Below are 11,384 nucleotides of genomic sequence, written 5' to 3'. Positions count from 1 at the left end.
GTCATCATTTCCTCTTCTTTAACTACAGAACAAGAGTGAAAATTGATTAGAGATTTGAAAGAGCATAAAAGATCCTTAAGATGGACAATAAATGACATCAAAGGAATAAGTCTAGCCATTTGCATGCATAGGATCCTCATGGAAGACAATTATAAACCAATAGTCCAACCCTAGAGGAGATTAAATCCAAAAATGCAAGAAGTTGTCAAGAAATGAAGTGGTAAAACTTCTAGCAGCACGTATTATTTATCCGATATCAGACAGTCCATGGGTAAGTCCTATACAAGTAGTACCAAAGGAAGGAGGAATTTCTGTAATAAAAAATAAAAATATTGAACTCATTCCTACAAGAACAATTACAGGGTTAAGAGTTTGTATTGATTATAGACAACTTAATAAGGCCACAAGAAAAGATCATTTTCCTCTTTCTTTTATTGAGCAAAGGCTTGAGAAAATTGCAGGTCATGGTTTCTATTGTTTTCTTGACGCGTATTCTAGATACAATCAGATATCAATTGCCCATGAAGATCAAGATAAAACCACGTTTACATGCCCCCAAGGTACATATGCTTATCATTAAATCCCATTTGGATTATGCAACATTCCTGCTACATTCCAACGTTGTATGTCTGCAATTTTTGCAGATATGAATGAAAAGTTCCTTGAAATATTATGGACGATTTCACACTTTTTAGTAAGACATTTGAAGATTGTCTCTGTCATTTAGCTTTGGGATGTGAAGAGACAAACTTGGTTCTTAACTGAGAAAAATGTCATTTCATGGTAAAAGAGGGAATTGTTTTAGGACATAAAGTTAGTGCTAAAGTAGTAGAAGTTGATAAACCAAAAATTGATCTGATAGCAGGATTGCCTCCTCCAAATACTGTAAAAGGCATTAGAAGTTTCTTAGGGCAGATTTTTACAGAAGGTTTATAAAAGATTTTTCTAAAATTTCAAAACCACTTACTAACCTACTAATGAAAGATGTGAAATTTGAATTTTCAGATGAATGTAGAAAAGCATTTGAGATACTCAAGGAACAGTTGTTTAAAGCTCCAATAGTTGTTTCTCTTGATTGGAGCCAGCCATTTGAAATAATGTGTGATGCAAGTAATACAACAGCTGGAGCAGTATTGAGAAGAAAAAGAGATAAAATTTTCAGGCCCATTTACTGTGCGAGTAGAACACTTAATGAAGCTCAAAAGAATTATGCCAGAATCGAAAAAAACTACTAGCAGTAGTATTTATGTTTGACGAATTTCATTCTTATTTAATTGGAAAAAAGTACTGTATGCACTGATCATGCAGCTTTAAAGTATCTCTTAACAAAAAAAGATGCTAGACCTTGATTGTTAAGATGAATGCTCCTTCTACAAGAATTTGATCTTGAAATAAAAGATCGAAAGGGATCAGAAAATTAAGTAGCTGATCATTTGTCTCGCTTGGAAAATCCTCTTACAGAGACAATGGATATTGAAGAGGAATTTCCTGATGAGCATATCTATGCAATTCCAGCAGATGTAAACCAACCACCATGGTTTGTTGACATCGCTAATTATTTGGATGGAAGATGGATTCCAAAAGATTTTTCTTACGAACAAAGAAAAAAGCTTAAGAAAGATGCAAGATATTACTATTGGGAAGATCCTTACTTGTTTAAATTTTGTGCAGATAATATAATCAGGAGATGTGTATCGGACATAGCAATGAACAAAATCTTGAGTCATTTTCATGATGGAGGAAACTACGGAGGAAGAAAAATAGCCGCAAAGTACTTGAAGTAGGATTTTTCTGGCCCACTCTATTTAAAGATGCAAGATGTCGGCGCTTGCGATAAATGCCAAAGAAGTGGTAACATTTCAAAAAGGGATGAGATCCCTTTTAACTCTATTCAGGTATTTGAAATATTTGATGTTTGGGGCATCGATTTTATGGGTCCATTTCCTCAGTCAAATGGTTGTGAATAAAATTTAGTAGCTGTTAACTATGTCTCAAGGTGGGAAGAAGCAGTAGCTACCAGAAAAAAATGATAATCGTGTTGTATGTGATTTTCATAAAAAGAATATATTTTCTAGATCCGGAACTCCACGAGTTATCGTAAGTGATCAGGGAACTCATTTTGTAAATAGACAATTCGCTAGTTTATTGTCAAGATATGGAGTAACTCATAAAACAGGAAGTCCATATCATGCTCAAACAAGCGGACAAGTAGAAGTATCCAACAGGGAGTTATTAAGAATTTTAGAGAAAACCGTTGGATCTTCTCGAAAAGATTGGTCTACAGAATTAGATGATGCATTATGGGCATATAGAACAGCTTCCAGAACACCTATTGACACATCTCCTTATAGATTAGTCTTTGGAAAAACTTGTCATTTACCTGTTCAATTGGAACATAAAGCTTATTGGGCTATAAAAATGTTTAATCTGGATTTGTCAGATGCAGGTAAAGATCGTTTATTGCAACTTGATGAACTCGATGAGTTCATACTTGAAGCATATGAAAATGCTAAATTGTACAAAGAAAAGACAAAAATATGGCATGATAAACTCATTCGTCATAAGGAATTTAAAATTAAATATCATGTTCTATTGTATAACAGTTGATTGAGACTATTCCCAGGAAAATTCAAGTCACGTTGGACAGGACCGTACATTTTAACAGAAGTGACCCTTTATGGTACAATCGGAATACAACATAGTAATGGGGGAGAAAAATTCAAAGTAAAAGGTCATCGGTTGAAACCTTATGTCACCAGAATTTTTGACAACCAAACGTCAACAATATTCTTTGATTAGAATAATATAAAAAAGTCGAACCTCTTATATATATATATATATATATATATGCATGTTTTCCTTAATTATTTATTCCCTTTAAACAGAGGATTCCCAAGAAGAGAGAAAACATGGAATTAATTAAAAATTGGGGATGGAGGTCACACACACACACAAAAAATCAGGGAAGCATTTTTATTTTTATTTTTATTTTTTATGTAGTGTGTCATGAGACATGACATTGTTTAAGTGTGGGAGTATATGAAAATGTTTTCGTTTATGTGAGTTATTTTTATTAAAAAAATAATAAAAATAAAAAAAATTATGTGTGCTTTAAAAAAAATTAATAATTAAAAACAAGTGTGTATTTTTTATATATTTTTTTTAAAAAGGAAAAGAATATTTTTTGCCATGATCGTAATATTTTTAACCGAACAATTTTTTTTGGATTTTTAGTTGTTATCTTTATTTTGATAAATAAAATTGGCCAAAATTGATTTGATTTAAAAATCATGGGACACAAGAAAGATAAATCTAACCGAATTTCATTCAACAGTTGTATGACTGTATTTCCTAACTCATATTTGCTTATTGGTAATTGAAAGTATGGTATTCACTTGTCCCAAGCGCATTTTGTGGAAAGTGCATACTACCTTTTTCTCATGATTATTTGAAAAATCTAGAACTTGACTTGACCGTGGTTTGACGAAGTTTTAGGTAGATTTTAAGTTGCGAAACGAAAGTAGGCCTTTCTTATTTAAACATGATCTGGATTTACCTACCTTTTATGATTCTTTATCACTTGAAAACCTACTTGAACCTAAATAAATTACACTTTTTCTTTTTACCAATTTTTAATTTTCGACCTTATTTTAATCATCACTTAATATTTGTTCACCGTATATTCCTTTTAGGCACTTTGAGAATAATTTTGAATGATAAAGCTAAGAGTGAATGGTGAAAAGAAAATATATAAAGAAAAATCTCTTGAGACATCAAAAATATAAAAAAAAATCAAAAAAATAAAAAACAACAAAGAAATAAATCAACAACAAAAATAAAATAAAATTAAGGTTCAAAAGGAAATGGGTGAAAACAGTGCTTGAGCTAGAAAATAAAATGTAATGCCTAAAAGGAAATTCTAGTCACTATTATCTATATATATCAAGTCCATCCTTAAGCTTACATTACAACCTTATAAAATCCCTACACGATCTCAACTCAAAGACTCCTTCATTAGTGGACAATCACATAATAGTCAAGTTTATGTTAATTTTCGATAACATGACTTACTTCTTTGTTGAGAGTGAGTGAATTTTCTTTAAATATGCCTTCATTATTTCATATTGTTTGATATATGGGCATTTCTCTTCATTCGGTAAGAAAAACTTGGGATTAGGAAATATTATTATTTAAGTTTTCAATTAGTGATTATGAGTGAGGTTAATGATTGTTGAACTCGTATAGACTTTTTGGTCGATTATTCTTTCATAAGTTATCATGTTTACATTTCAAAATTTTTTAGCCATTATAATATTATAATTTATTATATTTGCATGAGGACATGCAAATATTTAAGTATGGGGGAATTTGATACAAAGACGAAGGGCCGTTGGTTGACCTACTGGCCGTCGTTGGTCTCGTTGGTGGACACTGCTTAGGCAGTTTTGGGTCCAAGTCTTGGGCCCTTAGACCTTTGTCGCTCAGATTCGTTCCCCCCACATTCCCCCTACCCCAACCTCAAATCCAATCATTTCTAACTTTTTAAACGAGAGGTTCACGTACTGCTTGCATCCTTGGAAGGGAAAAAAATAACTAAGTTTTGAAATATAAATACCGGAAATAGCATGGAATGTGAAACCCCTAAACTAAGTCATATAGGTCTTAGGAACATCACACATTAATTTCGATTAAAATGAACACAAAAAACTCACTCAAACACATCAACACACACAAACGCTATCTAAGAGACACCTTCCGAGCGTCATGGACGTTCTTGGACGTTTGACCTCCAAACTTAACCAAAATTCACACACTGCCTAAGAACACTAAAGTAACTCATTTTTTTTAAAAATTAACTCAAGAAACACTCATGAGGCTCTAGTTCACTTTAGTTCATTTTAGGGCGTTACACTCTTGGTCCTTTTGGTGACTCACTCACCAATATTATTCTTTGGCCAAGAACGCCTGACATTTTTACCTTACCCTCAAAAACATTATATGAAACCCTTATTTAGGTCCTTTGAAAGTCAAAATAACATACTTTATGATTCAAAACATATAACAGTCCAACTAAATACTCAATATTCACCTCGATTGATAAGAGAAAAATATCATATATATATATTAAGTTGTTATTTAATATTAATACTAATATTTTTAATCGTTTTTTTTACATAAAATGTTGCATTATAATATGAAAATATCAACTAATAGATATGTGGCAAAAAAAAACACAAGTGTCGATTTACAAGGAATTATCCAACACAAATGGAGATATTAAAGAATTATGAAAGAGAGGAACGGAAAATTGAGCAAATATGGAAAATAAAGTTGAAAAAGATGGTAGAATGATAGCCACCAAAATGTAAAACAAGCATAACACAAGTTAAATGAAAAAACTTTGTCAAATGTTGGTATACATTTGACCTACCATTTTGATTTTGTCAAATTATCAACTACGAAGTGGAAAAAATCAAAGAAAATTATGATTTTCTTCAGAGAATTGCTATAAATTGCACGAGAAATAAGTTGATATAGTAGTGTAGAGAGGGCCAAAAACAAAACAATCGATATATTTCTGTAAGTTCTTCTTGTACTACTTTTTTAAGTATTTGATAAAAAAATTATTCTAGTTCCTGCTTTTCATTAAATAGTGGAATTATTATCCTTGAATATTTCTTCTATTTTCTTAATTGAGAAGAATATTTTTATTAGTAATACTATTTCTATTACGGAGTAATTTTCTCTTGTGTTGGGAAATTCACGGATCTTGATATTTCTATATAATAGTAGTTATTATATCTAATTTTTATGTGTGTGAACTTAAGCTATAGATTTCATTTTAATTTATTTTATAGTTAAATGTTATTTTATTTATTAGCATATATCCATTCATTACTACGTATAACGTATTACTAATTTTTTTAATCGAGAGAGGCGGAAAAAGTAATATTGTTAATTGGAATATTTGTATATTGCTAATATTGTTGTGTCATCTATCTATTTTATGTTATAATTAATCAACACTTACTTGTAATCGAAAGAGGCGAATAGTGTAATAATTAGTTATAACAAGTAAGTTAATCAAAAGAGACTTACTTAGAAAAATATGTTTTCATTCAACTACACATTTCTCGTTCTTAAATATTACTATTTTAACTATTAAATTGTATAACCGAGAGGAGTGCATTTGATTGTTTAATTTCAGTAATAATATATGAATATAATCGTGAGAGGTATTTATACTTTATAAGAAATATAAATTTAGGAATAAATAATTTACTTTATATAGAAATATTGAGTGAAGTCAAGATCCCCAACACCTTTTAATATATTATGAAAACTAAAGTATTTTCTCTACCTTTTGTATTATTAATTAATTGATTCACCATTCAACTATTTTTTATTTTCCTAAATAATATTTAAAACAAGAAACATCTGCAGAAAAGACAAACCAATCTCTGTGGGTTTGACATTTTTCTATGCTATTATTTGACACACTGCTGGTTGAAAATATATACATTCAGTGACTCATCAGTGAATCATTTCTTACCTTATTAATTCACATCTTGTCAAAACACACTACCACGAACACAAACTCACCATGGAAAACTCAAATTTTTTATCCCAACCATGTAACACAATCCCATAATTTACCAACATGAGATCATACATTGAAGAGCTTTATGAAATTGCATACCTTATCTTAGCTTATCATTGATCTCCTCTCCGTTGAACTTATTGTACCTTTCATTAAAAAATCAATTATATATGTTACCAAACTCAAAATTGTAAAATAACTTATCACCACATTTGAATCAAACATGTGTGGATTTCTTTCTCAAATCTTATTAACAACTTTTAACAGATATGAATGACATGTAACATTGTTACAATAATCTAGGCAAAATAGGTTGAACCATGTGTTTCTGAATCTAATTATCCACTCTTCATGAAGATTCTTCTTTATCCCTTGCAATCAAAGTAAATATCAATATTTTCTGCTCCTTCTGAAAGCTAAACTACATCCCACTAATTCCTCCCACTTATGACTCTAGTTCATTTCAGTTCTACTCGGGTGGTGTTTCAGCACCTCCTATTACTTTCCATGCAACCACGTTACTCATCAAATAGTACAAAATCATAACATTAGATATTCACAAGTTGTCATTACCATAAAAAAATCCATTTAACCAATAACTTTTATTATATAGTTGCATCTAGTAACAATCTATCACGAACTCTCATTAGTATCATGCTTGGTTAGCCCTTTCCATCACTACAAACTCAACCTTGTCATGGATGACACGTCAAACTCACACATATCAATCAAATTCAAAAGACTAACTTAATTTTATATTCACTTTATTACTAAAATTCTCAATTACCTTCAGACAAGTATGCTCGTTGAGACTCCCTTTTCCTTTAAGCTTGGCATTCTAACATCAATCCACTTTTATGAAGCTTACGATGAAATCACCACTTATTTAAAATCCTCGAGATACACTTCACAAACTAGACACATCAATAATGTATCAATGATCCACCACTACGATCTTTCTTATACACACATCGTAACCCCAAATATCTGCAGTAACAACCTAGTTGGTTTCTCAAAGACGAATGCAATATCGAATCTCATTATACGAGAATGTGATACAATTGATAACTTTTTAAGTAGTTAGTATTCCTACTTGGAAATCGATGAATCTGTTTCCATTTCATTCTAGTGTCACACCACAAAAGAATTATTAGATCCACTTCTAGAACATATCATACCTATCGAGAAGATTGAACTCAAATAGCCCACACATTTGTGCCTATCAAGTAACCCCAAGACATTAACAAATTTGTTCGGTCTCTCATCTAAAGCGATATATGCACTCTTTGAGAGATCGGACCGATGGTAGATCGAACCAGTAAACATCAAGACAGTTGTAGTAATTGTATCATGACCTCATTGATGTACACCCAATCTATAAAATTGTAGTAGAGATTCTGATCTCGATTGCCGCAACATCATCCTCATCATTCACTAAGAAACCCGTAAATATTTTGGAAACTTCAGTAGTTGTATTTTTCAGAGTCACACTGTTCATTGTCTAGCCATTTCTCTTAATAATTCCATTTCAATTGTCTAACCACTTTAGATATTATCTATACACACAAGTATTATTCCCTCAACTAGGGTAACTAGCATGAAAATGAACTCACGTTTATGAAGTCCCAAAAATCATTATTCTACCTCATCATTAAAATATCCTCAAAATGCATCATGACCCATAACCTCACAAAATTTCATAGAATAGTTGAACATTCTAAATCCGACCATACATTATTTTCAAAAGTATATTTCTTCAATCTTAGCCATACACGACATCACTACTCACATGAGGAAATACACATGAGTCATCACATAAGTGAGAGTGAGTGGGGTAAGCTATAAGAATCAAATTTGATCAAGGACACATGATAAAAATTCAAGAAGTGAAAGATTTTTCATAAAAGTCACTATAGTTTGTCGAAGATAAGAACAGACTTCTCCGTACCGACCCTCGAGACTCTACTTAGACGTGACTTGTATACACGTGAGACCTATGAACATGAGGCTCTGATACCATTTTGTCACGATCCAAAATTGGACGTGATGGTACACGTCTTATCTATCAAGAAAAGTCAACCTAAAACTCAACAATTACAATAATATGCGGAAGATTTTCAATCAACTTAAAAATACCCACAAAAACTTCACGTGTACAAGCCTGTAATGTAAATATTAGAATGAGATAAAATACACTAAGTCTCAAATGACCTTGTTTTTTAAGTAAACAAAATCATAAACAAGAGTAAGAAACTTTACTTAAGAGACAAACAACTACCTCACAAATCTCCATAGGAAGCCAGAAATGAAGAGAATATAAGGAATCATAAAGATCCAGCTCGTAACCTACAAAATATTGTAGAAGAAAGGGGTGACTACCAAAGCACACGATAGTCAAAAAGAACACCTCTAAATATAAGCTAAGGGAATAGAATTCGGGTACTCCTTACACCCTAATGGAACCTTCACAACTGCAATTTGCATAAAACAAACCCGACCTAGCAACTCAGAGTTTACATATCTTATAACTCAATAAAAACACTTAAACAAATTACATATCCTCAACAAAACAACTTTCACAAATTACATATCCTCAACAAAAACACTTTAACAAATTAAATCTCCTTAGGAACAACAAGCTCAGTATTCATCGATCACAATTTTCACGAAAAGACATTCACAAGATACACAACATACAAGATCAAGTCACTAATGATAAAGATGTGCAATGCAATGAAATGCATTGTCAAGTATAGTGATGCATGTTTGTCCTAACGATACCCACCCACTGTCTCCATTTTAGGACCCATGGGGGAAATATCTGTCCATGTATTTATCGCAGTGTGCGATATAAACCTCAATAATAGTAAGCATCATGGCGTGTGATACTTTTCTCGAAATATAGTATCCATCGTGGTGCGCTATACGTCTCTAAAAATGGTACATGCTCCTTAATATCTTATTCTTTCTCAATTTAGACAACAATTGTCACAACAATGTCTCAGAACAATGCAAATGACATGTTCATACAAATAATAAGGAGATGACCATTTTCATAACATTCCACAATTTAGAATAAAACAATCATATGATACAACATCAAAAATGATTCAACAAGCCTTTCAAATCATTGTCAAACATCACAGCCAACAATTAATCACATTCCATTTTTATTGTCCCTTTTCCATCATTAGAATTATTCAAGATAGACAAGTCAACCCATCACCAATTTCCATTACTCATAAACACATATTACAATGAGATACACGAATTCAATATACTCAACAAGGGTTTAGAAATTCAGTTGCCTCAAATAGTCGAACAAGTACTTCGGGACTTGTGTCTTCATCTTTCATTGCACTTCCAAATAAATTCAGTCTATTAAAATAATTAACCATAATAACGTTTCGAAGTTAACAACACATATTACTATGTGTTTAGTATAGACTCAATAGCTCACTTCGAATTTATAATCAAGTTCCTAAGTTCTAAGCTTAGGGTTAAGTCTTAGTTTCTCCCAATAACATAACTCTAAGAGTTTTCATATAATATAGTACATTCAATATTTACTTACTCGTCTCAATGTATAAACACTTGAATATAAAAAAATTAAATTACTCACAATTGAAGCCACAACCACGAGAAATCACACAAGAGAAAAGGAACAAAGTTATGACGAAAATCACTGTAGACATTTATAATTCATAACTCCTCATCAAATTATTTATCCAAAGTCTTGTAATCATTACATAATCATTAACACACAATTTTCTTGCCAACAATTATACCATAATTATCCACTACTAATGTCTACCCTAGGTTTTTAGGAAGCCACTTTTCATATTGTTTGCATCGAATTAATGCAATAATATATATTGCACATCCAAACAATTTTTAGGCAGAATCAAAAAATAATGTTGAGTTTTTACCTGAAGCGTGTGATGTTTTCCTCTGTCTCTCTCACAGGTATCTTTCCACTGTTTAGTAAATTATGTCGACTGCCAAAGTTAAGGGCTTCTTGCCCTTATTTCTTTTATTTATTTATTTTCTGTTTTTTCTTTTTGTTTATTATTAGCAACAAAAAAATTCTATAGTAAATCTAAAAATTATGTCAGTCATTCTTACAAGTAATAAAATATTTATCAGGGACCAGCACCTCCTACTATAAAGTGCTTCAGCTGGTGCGATACCGATACTCGCATGGTTGCTATTGTTGTAGGAGAATTCTATCAAAGGTAGGTGATCATCTCAATTCCCTTTGAAATCAATCAAACAAGCCCTCAACATGTCTTCTAGGGTTTGAATGGTGCGCTCCGCTTGTCAATCCATTAGGGAGTGTAAAGTGGTGCTAATTTTTACTTGGGTACCAAGCCCACTTTGGAATGATCTACGAAAAAATATGAAGTGAATTGGTCTCATCTATCCAAAATAATCAACAAGAGGGCCCCATGCAACTTCACGATCTCCTTAACATACTATTTAGCATACTCCTCCGCCGAGTAAGAAACCTTCACGGGAAGAAAGTGGGCGAAATTATCAAACCTATTGATACGCTCAAACTTACTTCTCAAATAAGAAGTAAAGCGGTCCTGTCAAGTAAATAACCCAACTAGTGAGGTTGGGATCGTTCCCACGAGGAAAATAGTCTAGACTTAACTTCAACCTGTTATTACTATTGTTCGGTTGATGACTTCCTTAGAAAGTAAACACATAAAAAAGAGGGTTTGTATTTCCTAATGAGTAAAAATAACTAACGAAATTGAAAGAGACACTTAACAGTTTT

The sequence above is a fragment of the Solanum pennellii genome, chromosome 5 (assembly GCF_001406875.1).
Source record: "Solanum pennellii chromosome 5, SPENNV200".
Lineage (NCBI taxonomy): Eukaryota > Viridiplantae > Streptophyta > Magnoliopsida > Solanales > Solanaceae > Solanum > Solanum pennellii.
The sequence above is the reverse complement of the archived record's forward strand: the minus strand, read 5'-3'. Positions refer to the sequence as shown.